This window comes from Arachis hypogaea, chromosome 7 (genome assembly GCF_003086295.3).
Source record: "Arachis hypogaea cultivar Tifrunner chromosome 7, arahy.Tifrunner.gnm2.J5K5, whole genome shotgun sequence".
NCBI lineage: Eukaryota > Viridiplantae > Streptophyta > Magnoliopsida > Fabales > Fabaceae > Arachis > Arachis hypogaea.
In genome coordinates this window covers 79,250,224-79,261,980 of record NC_092042.1, presented here as the reverse complement: position 1 = coordinate 79,261,980, position 11,757 = coordinate 79,250,224, and positions in this window count along the sequence as shown.

Genomic DNA, 11,757 nt, shown 5'->3' with positions numbered 1-11,757 from the left:
CATTCTTTTTTTTTTTCTTCTCTTCTCTCCGTTTCTTTTCTTCTTTTCTCTTCTCATCTCTACTTTCCCTCCTTCAACCATCTTCTATCACTACCTTTCACCATCTATCACCATCTCCATTTGTTAGTTAGTTTAATTTAGTGGATTAATTAATTAGGATAGGTTAGATTTTGGTGATAAGTATTAGATTATTGATTTGATTTGTTGATTGTGCTGAGATATTGCTGCTGATTACTGACATGATGTTATTCTAGCATCATTGTTGTGAATGTTCATTTTTGGTTTTCTTTATTGAGGTTATAACTTTTTGCTTGGTATTGAATTCATCATGCTTAATTTTGTACATACCAAGTATTTATGAAATTGCCTTTCAAGTATTCTAAATTTTTGAATTGCATGTTTTGGCCACTATGTGATTTGATTTCATTATTTCTCATTAGGCAATTTGCTTCTATTTGAAGCATTTGTTGTTAGGTGATGCTTGCTTATGTTGACTTTTATTTACATCACCAAATTTTTACATCGATATTGTGGAATTGTGAAATTGGATTGTAAGCTCACCTAGGGACATCATTTTGAAATTCTCAAGCTATATGCACCATGCTTGCTATGTGATTGATTTTACCTTATATCTCTCTTTTCCTAAGTTTTATAGCACCCATGTGCCCCACTTTATGTCAATTAGGTGATGCGAACAAAAAAAAAATTCTAAGTGTGTCATTGATTGATGTGTGACTTCCATATTTTCTTTGGTTCATTAAATCCTCTTACACATCAACCAATTTTCATCCATCATCCATTTCACAATTGCTTGCTTTTTGCTTGAGTTCTTTCATGCTTCTTTATTACTTGTTTGTTTATCTTAACCTACAAGTTTCCTTTAAGGTATCTCAAGCACACTAGAATGAGTGAAGTGCATACTTCTTGTGTGTAATGGTGACATAGCTTTCAATGCTAGAGTGTGTGTTCTAAGCCGCATGCAACTTAAAACTCACACATTATTTTCCTTAATGTCACAATCTGATCAACTCACTTCATTTTAATGATTCTTACCTCATTCCAACAATCTATACTTTCTTGCTTTTGCATTTAATCGTCTTACTAACCTGTTTTCTATCTTCAGGATGATTTATCATAAGCAAAAGGAAAGCAGAAGAAAGAACATGTAGTAGCCTATTGATCCACTAGCTGAAGGTGGCAATTCGGTGCAGTCGCAGTACCCCCTTGCTCATCTTTGAATGCATCGAGGATGGTGCAAACTTTTAAGTGTGGGGAGGTCGTCCGACCAATTGACCGATTTTTGGGTAAAAAATTCTAATCTAAAAACTTTTCACATTTCATTTATTTTTCTTCTATTACTAGGTCTTTTAGAATTATTAGTTGCATTTTCTTAGTTTGCATATATATAATAAGTTTAGTCAAAATAATAAAATTTTCCAAGGAAGATATCTATAGGGCATTCCAAAATTGATTTGAGTTAAAATATTTTTCACTGAACTTGCTTGAACTATATTGTGGAACAAGGTTTCTGAGCTAAGAACACACAACCATGTGAATTTTGAGCCTAATTGTGTGGTTACATCTTATTAACCACTATTTTCATTCTTATGTGTATTATTCTCTTTCTATGATTATAATCTTTAATTTGTTTGATTCTTTATGTCTATTATTTTGTGTATGAATGTATTTATATAATTAAGGCCTTTATTTCATTTGAGCTTACTTACTCAAATGGCCTTACTCTTTTATCTACCATTGTTAGCCAATTTTGAGCCTATTTTAATCCCCTTTTATTACTAATTTTAGCACATCACTACCCTTAAGCAAAGAACATTAAATGTCCTTAATTTGGATCTTTGGTTAGCTTAGGCTAGTGAGAGTGTGTATCATTTAAGTGTGGGAAAGTTTGGAAATATTGGTGGAGGTAAAAGTGTATTTTTGTATTTTTATTGAAGATCTTGAAAATTGGGTACATACTCATGCATTAATTGTTTAAACCATATGCATTGATACTCTTGTATATATTTTATTTTAAAAAGAAAAAAAAGAAAGAAAAAGAAAAAAATAAAAAGAAGGGAAAAAAAAGAAAAAAAAGAGAGAAAAAAAAGCAATAAAAGGGGACAAATGTTAACCATAAAGTAAAGCAATAAGAATAATGCATATGGGATGCAAATTGAAAAGAATGCATGAGTGTGTGAAAAAGTGAATAATGGGTAGTTAGGTTTGCATTTGAATTGTATAGGTTGTTATGTGTGTTACCTGAGAGTTTAAGTTAGTCAAAGATTCAAATTACAAGCTCACTTGACCATATGCATCCTTACCTTCACCCTAGCCCCATTACAACCTTGTGGAAAGTCCTTATGATATTTGTATGCATACATTGAATAACTGTTGATTGTTAGAAGAAAAGCAAATCTTAGAAAGCATGATTAAAGGAGAATTGAGTGAATCAACCCTATAAACTTGAGCGACTAGAGTGGATACACATCCAATGAGGGGTTCGATTGCTCAATTCTATGTTTCCACCGTGATTATACTTTATCTTGCAAGTTGTAAATTCTTTTCAATAACTCAATTCAATTATCGATTTGATTTGATTGTGATTGCTTTAGCCCTTATGTTCATATATGTATTCTTGGAAGTTGATTTATTTTGACCAAGTAGTTGCATGCATTGCATATAGGTCGTTTACTTTGAATAAATATTAATACCCCTTTCTTGTATCATTCTTGGGTTTAGCATGAGGACATGCTAATGTTTAAGTGTGGGAAGATTGATAAACCACAATTTTATGGTTTATCTTGTATTGAATTTGGTGGATTTTATCAACTTTTCCTATATTTATTCATTAAAATAGCATGATTTTGTAAATTCTTCATAATTTGTGCTTAAGAGTGAAAACATGCTTTTTAAGTTTTTAATTTGCTAAATTTAATTCACTTTAATTCCATTCGATGCCTTGATGTGTTTGTTTAGTTATTTTAGGCTTAGAAGGCAAAGATTGGATTGAAGAAATGAAGAAAAAGCATGTAAAAGTGGAGAATTTGTGAAAAAATAAAGTTTTGGAAATATGCTCGGTTGCGCATATGCATGACCTTGCACGTGCGCATGACCTGAGATATCGCCATGTTGCGCGTATGCGTGACCTTGCGCGTACCCATGACACGAGGCACGTGACTCAGTTAAAGAAAACGTGGCTGGCAATTTCTGGACCCTCTCAAGCCCTAATCCAACTCATTTCTGAAGTATTTCATGCCATTCTCAAGGAGCAACAAGGGGAGAGCAATTAGGTTTAATTTAGCAACATGATTTAGGTTATATTCTAGAGAGAGAAGCTCTCTCTTCTCTGTAGAATTTGGGTAGATTTAGGTTAAGCTCTCTTAGATTTAGCATTTAATTCTTGTTTTGATATAGTTTTATTTGCTTCTCCTTGTTTAATTGTCTTGATTCTCTTAGTTTACATTGTTAATTTCCCTTTTATGTCACTTTTAGCTTATGAACTTTTATTAATTTGATTCTCCTTAATGCAATTTATATTTTCATGATCATTATTGTTGCTTTCTTTAATTGTTGTTATTGTTATCTTGTAATTTTATTTATTCTTGTTATTTTACCATTCTTTATGTTTATGCACCCCAAGTGTTTGATAAAATACTTGGTTTAGTTTTAGAGTAGATTTTAGCACTCTTGGCTTGAGATTGAAGACTTAGGTGCCTTGATGTCATTGATGTCCAGTGTGATTGGTAATTTAGGGTTGTTAGTTGGTTTTAGGATCAATTATGTCCACTTGACTTTACTCTCCAATGTTAGAGGATAATTAAGTGGAATTAACCCTTTGTAATTACCGTGTTGTGGTTAACGATCTAGATAGGAAACATTGACTCTTAATCCTTGCCATGAGTGCCTTTTAGCATTTGATTTCTTTGTTTGATCTTTACTTTCTTGCACATTTACATTTCTTGTTCATCATACTCCAAAACCCCCCAAAAATATCTCATAACCAATAATATGCACACTTTTCTACAATTCCTTTGAGAGACGATCTGAGGTTTAAATACTCACGGTTTTTATTGGTATTCACTTGTGACAAACAAATTAAACTTTTATTGAGTGTTGTCTGTTGGTTTGGATCTATACTTCAACAGAATTATTTTATAAAAATTCTGAACCGACGATTTCCATCACATCACTGAGTAGACTAGAGCATCAATGCTCGAGAGAGGTTATAGGTCCTTCGGGCAAGCTTTGTTGAGGTCTGTGTAGTCTACACACATCCTCCACTTTCCATTATGCTTCTTCACCAAAACCACATTAGCCAGCCACAATAGATACTTTACCTCTCTTATGAATCTTGCTTCCGATAAGGCTTGCACTTGCTCTTCTACGACTTGTGCCCTTTTGGACCCGAGTTTTTGTCACTTTTGTTGAATAGGACTGGAACGCGGGTAAACAACAATCTTATGAGATATCAGGTCGGGATCTATACCAGGCATGTCGGAGGCCTTCCAGGCAAAGAGATCAGAATTTCTTCTCAGGAGGTCAACGACCTGTTCTTTCAGACCTCCTTCCAGGTTAACCCCTATATTTGTAGCTTTTTTAGGGTGATATCCAATTTACACTTCTTCCACTTTTCCTCTAGGTTGGGGGCGCACTTCTTCCCGAGTTTGAACACCTTTGAGCTCGATAGTGTTGACTTCCTTTCCCCTCGGACTGCCTTTTAAATTAAGGCTTTCATTGTAGCACTTGCGTGCTAATTTTTTATCCCTCTTTATGGTGGCAATTCCTTCTGTAGTGGGGAAATTCATGCACGAATGGGGTGTAAAGACAACTGCTGTAAGTCGGTTCAAGGTTGTCCGACCTATTAGGGCATTATATGCCGAAGTGGGCGACCATGATGTAGTCGATACTTAAGGTCTTTGACTTCGTGCCCTTTTCAAAAGTAGTGTATAGAGAGATAAACCCAAGAGGTCGAATCAGCGTGTTCCCCCAAACTGAAGAGGATATTCGGGTATGCCTTTAGATCCATCTCTTCTAGTTCAAGTTTGTCAAAGACAGGTTTAAACAATATATCTGTCGAACTGCCCTGATACACTAGGGTTCTATAGATGTTTGTGTTGGCGAGGATCATTGTTATCACTACTAGGTCATCATGGCCTGGTGTTACCCTTTGAGCATCTTCTTTAGTAAACGAGATGGTTGGCAAATCGGGAGCTCTGTCATCTTTTTCGACTTGATACACCTCTTTAAGATCCCTTTTTCGTGATGATTTAGACTTTCCTAAGATGAAGAACGAAAACAAATCCTTAAAACTAGAATCAATACATAAATCAAAATAGAAGAGTAATAGTATTAATTCATAGAATAAACAGAGCTCCTAACCTTAACAATGGAGGTTTACTTTCTCATGGAGGAAGTAAACCCTAGTAGAGAAAAAATCTGGAATTCTGAAAAGTGCGGAAGAGGAAAAGAAGAATCCCTAGGCCAAGATCTCTTCTCCTTTTATATCTAATCCTAATTAATGAAAAATATATTTTCTAAAACCAAATAATATATATTCTAATTGTAAATAAAATAAAGTTTTAATCAATAATCATCGAAGATCTCGTTGCTAGCTCTCTAGAGGCGTTGGACCACCGTGGATGCTGAAGCTGGCACCAAACTTGGGATGGGCCAAGTCGTGTTTCTCGTCCATCCATCAATTGATCTTGGCGCCAAACTTGGAGATTCCTAAGTTTGGTGCCACCATGCCAACGTGAAGGGAAGTCTTTGTGATGATCATCGCGCCAAACTTGGAGATTGCCAAGTTTGGCGCCACCTCTTGGGGTTGCTACGGCTCCGTTTCTTCCTTCTAAACTCTGTCAAATCCGTTCAAATGCTACCTGAAATAAACCAAATTGCACACAACTGAAAGTAACATTCATATTGGCTTCAAATACTTAAATCTTAATTAAACTTAACAAATTCAAATGCAAATTCATTAGGAAAAGATAAGAAAGATGCTCATGCATCATTCCTCCTCCAGCAAAATCTCCATTTATCACGTGTATGTGTCGTTCTAGAGTTTAAGGTGGACGCTGTTGCCGACCTTATTTTTCATCTTGCTTTATTTTCCTTTGGTCATCCAACCTATCAGCTAAGTACCTGTCTAGCTGACCTTCCTTGGTAAACTTTTCTATGACATTCTTTAAGCCATAACACTCATTGGTAGAATATCCATAAAGCTTGTGGTACTCGCAGTATTTCGTCCGACTTCCTGCCTTTTTGTGTTTAATCGAGCGAGGAGGTGGAAGCTTCTCGGTGTGACATATCTCCTTGTATACATCTACAAGGAAAACTCGGAGTGGTGTATAATTATGATATCTTCGAAGTTTTTCTAAGTTGTACTCTTCTTTTTTCTTGGCTTCTTTCTCATTTTCCCGAGGTGGATAGGGCAGGCTGGGCCTCGGGAGGGGTCTCTTAGTCGTCCTCCATGTTGATATATTTTTTTGCCCATTTTTGTACCTCGTACAAGGAATCTGGGTGTCGCTTGGATATGGACAAAGAGAACGACATTTCTTTAAGCCCATTAACTAGCCCCATTATAACTGCTTCAATAGGTAAGTTTTGTATTTCTAACAATGCTTTGTTGAATCTCTCCATGTAATCTCGGAGTGTCTCTCTGATTTCTTGCTTAACTCCTAGCAAGCTCGGGGCATGCTTCGCCTTATCTTTCTGAATTGAGAACCTAGTAAGAAACTTTCTCACCGAGTTGTCAAAACAAGTTACCAACCTGGGAGGTAAGTTGTCAAACCACTTCATTGTGACTTTGATTAGGGTTGTCAGGAAGGCTTTGCAATGAGTAACATCAGAGGCGTTGGCTAGGTACATCCGACTTTTGAAATTGTTAAGATGATACCTTGGGTCGGTTGTTCCGTTAAAGAGATCTATGTCAGGGATTTTGAAATTTCTTGGTACTCTAGCCCGTATGATCTCTTCAACAAACATATCTTCACCTCTTAAAGGGCTTTCTTCCCTATCCATCGATTGCTTTGTCTTTGAAGGTTAGCTTCTAATCTCAAGAGCTTTTCTTCCAACTCTTTTCATCATTGTACCTCCCTTTGCAGTTTTCATTCTGCTTCCTGTTGTTGTTCAGCTTCTAATTCAAGTTGTTCCAGTCGTCCACTGTATCCATGGACTAAAGTTATTATCTCCGTTGGATGGAGAGGTTCTTGGTCTTCTGATGGATGGACCTTTGATTAGATCTGCCTTGGTTGGGGGTTTCTCGAAGTCCCTTCTTCGTGGGGAATGTGTGTCCTTTCCCAAGGAGGAGGTATTGCAAGTGTGAGATTATCACGGCCGGGCTCCAATTCTGATTCAGATGCCGTGTGACCATCTTTGTACTGATCTTCTGCCAGTGTCAAGGGTTGATCTCCAGGTCCCCGGCAATGGTGGCACTATTTTGGAAGTTACTTGCAACAGTGATTTGTGCCTGAATGTGAGGTCCAGACTCCTTCTAAGGAAGCATCCAACTGGTGCTAGTGCCGAGGTACCCCCGTCTGAGTTCTTCGTGAGGAGGTAGGGGATGGTACCTGCAAGAGAATCTGATGCTTAAGTTAATAAGGACTTTAGGCAGGTTTTTAATAGATTAGAACGTGTGTAGACCTAAGAAGGTATCAATGTACTTATAGTAGAGTTTAATGACCACCTTTTTTGGAGTAGTTCCACCTTTAATTGATGGATAACTGTTCCTTTTATCTTTGGAAGTTTGTTGGGATCTATCCTTTAAAAGAGATATAGATAGTAGGAGAGATTCGGAGAGGCGGTTACTTATTTGGATATGTAACGCTGGTCCTTGGCGCTGTGTCCAACCTCTTTAAGAGGTCGGGTAGATTGTAAGAGACATCCTTTATTGGGTGGGTCCTTTTATTCTTGTTGGGCCTGACTTTATGTTTTGGGTCAGGGTATGAATAATTTGAATAATAGTGAAAATTTATTTAAGACAATTTGATAATAAAAATATTTTTATTTTATTTAGGTAAATAATCCTATATAAATAATACACACGAATTTAAATACTTAAAAAAATTAAAAGTATTGTGCTTAAAAAGAAAAGAAAAAGACAAATAGATTCTTGATATTTTAGTCCACGGGCATTTAAATCTATGAGGATTTGAAAATATATTTAAGTTTCTGTCTTTTCTAAAATCTGGACACATCGATCTCTCTGTTTACTTGGATATATCAAACCCAACAGAAAAATTAAGCATGGCTTCTTTTGTACTGATTTGGCTGCTATACAAATGCAATGTATGAGTATTTTTAAAATGGGACAAATTAGACGATATGTTCTGATTATAAGAAAGTAAAAAAGTTAAAGATTAAATTTTTAAAAATTTAAATGTCTACAGACCAAAAGTAAGAATCTATTTATTTTTCAGAAAAGCTCTACATCCATGTAAAAAATACATGGATGTTATCCAAGTAACTTCCTCCACACGCGCGTTTCCTAACCCCACAGTCGTTTGTTATACACGCACCTCGTATAACGTATATAACGTAAACCTTCTGCTGCGTGATAAACCTTTCTCAACGTAAACCTTTCTCAATGTAAACCTTGTTCTCTTCTCGCATTTTCGTTCTTCTTTTTCTTCTCTGTTTGCATTTTCGTTCTTCTTCTTCAACCTAATAAAATTTCTTGTTTTTCTCTACTCGCATTTTTCTTCTCTGCATTATGGATCTGGATTGACTTTGACATAATTAGCTTCGTCATTCTTTTTCTTCTTTGTTTTCTTCTTCGATCTAGATTTCTGAATTAAAACAATGAATGAATCAACTTTAAATCAGTTGAATAAATGCAATTTGGATTATTCTTCCGAAACGCATCAATTTGATGAGGTTTGGATTATTGAATTTTGAATCGAATTCAATGGAATGCAATTGCTAATTTTATTTGAATTGAATTGAATGGACGGAGGTAATCTGAATCTGAATTGAATTGAATTGAAATGATAATATCTAAATTGTAGACAGAGTTGTTTTGAATTTGGTTTTGTATAATGGATTATCTTTCATTCATTGTGAGAAATTTTTTGGTTCGGTAAGTATTATAGAGTTATTTCACCATGAGCATGTGTTCGGTTTAGTATGCAGAAAGGAGTATAAAAAAAATTAGAGGAATATATTTGTTTCGTTCACTGAGCATTATATTATTATTTCACTATAATAGAGCTTTTCGGTTCACCATGCGGATCAGCTATGTTATTGATGAAAATTTTTTCCCAAAGGTGGGAATGATTTTCAAGACACTAGAAGAAGGTAGAAAGTTCTACAAACATTATACTAAGCTTGTCGGATTGTCTACCAAAATAAGAAACACGACTCGGGACGGAGACAAGATTAAGAATCAACTAATCGTATGCACTAGAGAGGGGGTGAAAATTCAAGATATCTCTAACTTTGAAGACAAACCCTTCGGCTGGGTTGAATTGTCCAACCAGGATTTAAGTACACATAATGAAGGACGTTGGTCTTTGGACAATTTTCAAAGTTATTCTGAATCACTCACATCCTTGCTGTCCAGACCGGGCAGAGATGTTCAAACAACACAGGAAGGTTAACATGTTCGTGTGTCGCACCATTGAAACCAACAAGGAAGCCGAATTAGACCGAGCAAAATTTACCAATCATTTATTGCAGCAGCTGGCAGCCACCATGAACTAAGTTTTATAGAAAAAAGACGCGAGGAATTACATCACAAGGAAAGTATGGAATATTTTCGAACAAGACGATGCCAAAGAATTTGGAAAGTACCAACTAAGAATAAAAGAGAAGAACCAAAATTTATTCTTTGAGCTCAACCTCGAAGGCGATCATTGCATTAAACATGCATTATGGGCCAATGCAAGAAGCATTGCCGCATGTGAGTATTTCGGAGACGTGGTTTCATTCGACACTAACTACAACACAAACAGATATTCGATTCAGTCACATATAGTTTTATGTTCGGTGAATGTACCAATTTCGGTTCACCACAGTTTGGATCCGTCTATTTATGTAGGTACAATATGGTTTTAGGTTCTTTTGTGGGTGTGAATCACCATGGTCAGTCACACTTCTTGGATGCGCGCTAATGAAAAATGAGGACATCCAATCATTCAAATGGCTATTCGAGTATTGGCTCCATTGCATGGGAGGGAAGGCACCAAAAGGCATTCTTACTGACCAATGCGCATCAATTCAAAGGGCAATTGAGCTGTGCATGCCAACAACAATTCATCGGTGGTGCATCTGACACATCATGAAGAAGATCCCAAACAAACTAAACGGCTACAAGCGACATGATGAAATTAATCAAGAGATGAGCCATGTTGTTTGGAACTCGTATACAAAAGACACATTTGATAGAAACTTCAACGATTTCATCACAAAGTACGACTTCGAAGGCAACAAGTGGCTGTCAGGTAACCGAGGTTTCAATTCGAATTATTTTTATGCCTATACCTTTTTTTTCAAAACATGCACTGTTTTTGGTTCATCACACCATATTGGTTCGGTTTATTATGCAGAGCTATGCGAGGATCGGCATATATGGATTGCAGCTTACTTGGATCATCACTTTTGTGCCGGGATGAGAGGCACACAGAGGAGCGAGAGCATGCATTCATTTTTCAACAAGTTCATTACATGCAACAGCTCCTTGAGAGAATTCGTCAAGCAATACGACAATTGCCTAGCAAGCAGAGAGCAAACAGAGAAAGAATTTGATGCTGTAGATTTTCACAATGTGATACCGTGTGCAACAAAATCAATAATAGAGGCCCAGTTTCAGCATGTGTATACCCATTAGAAGTTTAGGGAAGTTCAAGCTCAATTCAGAGGTAAAGTGAAATGCATCACAAGATCAATGCATTCCACCCTAGGTTTCACAACATACAAAGTCGTAGAGCAGGTTTTCAACTCCACATTCAACAAGTTTTTCGTCACCTACGACGCAGTATCACGGGAGGTAAAGTGCCAGTGTTTGCTGTTTGAGTCAAGGGGCATATTGTGCCTCCATTATCCGAGCGTCCTAAGCTTTGAGTGAGTGGATAACGTTGCACCAAAATACATACTGGAATGTTGGAGCATGAACATAAAGAGGAGACACACACACATCAAGAGCAGCCAAGATGAGCCTCTATTGGAGCCGAGAAGTAAGAGATTCGACAAATTGGTGTTTCAATCGCACAATATATGCGAATTTACATCCGAGTCTGAGGAGTTGACCGGAATTCTACACTGAGTGTTTGATAGGGTCGTGGCGGAGATGCAAGAATATCAAGAGTGAAGCAAAGGAAAAAGTTTATTATCCCACGAAGAAGCGACATTGAGTGAGGTGAACGACCTTCAAAGGCCGCCACACGTCAAAACAAGAGGCCGGCTTAAGAACAGACTTGGATCAAACCTGGAAAAAAAGATCTCAAATGCCACATAGAAAAAGAAAAAGACAGTTCCAAGTGAGGTAAAATTGACTTGCTTTCGATTAGGTAAAAATTCATTTGTGCATTTTGCTAATATACGATTAATTATGCCTTTTGTAGTTGAACCTTTTAGACCGTGGATCATTGATTCAGTCAAGCTCCACTCTTTACAATGCACCATATATGAATTTTTCCAGAGAGAATTACAGGAGTTTTAGTTTTTATTAATATAAATTTCGGTTCACTGAAGATATAAATTTTGGTTCACTGCGTTTTAGCTTTTTATTAATATAAATGTCAAAGTTCAGGTGTTTCTAAA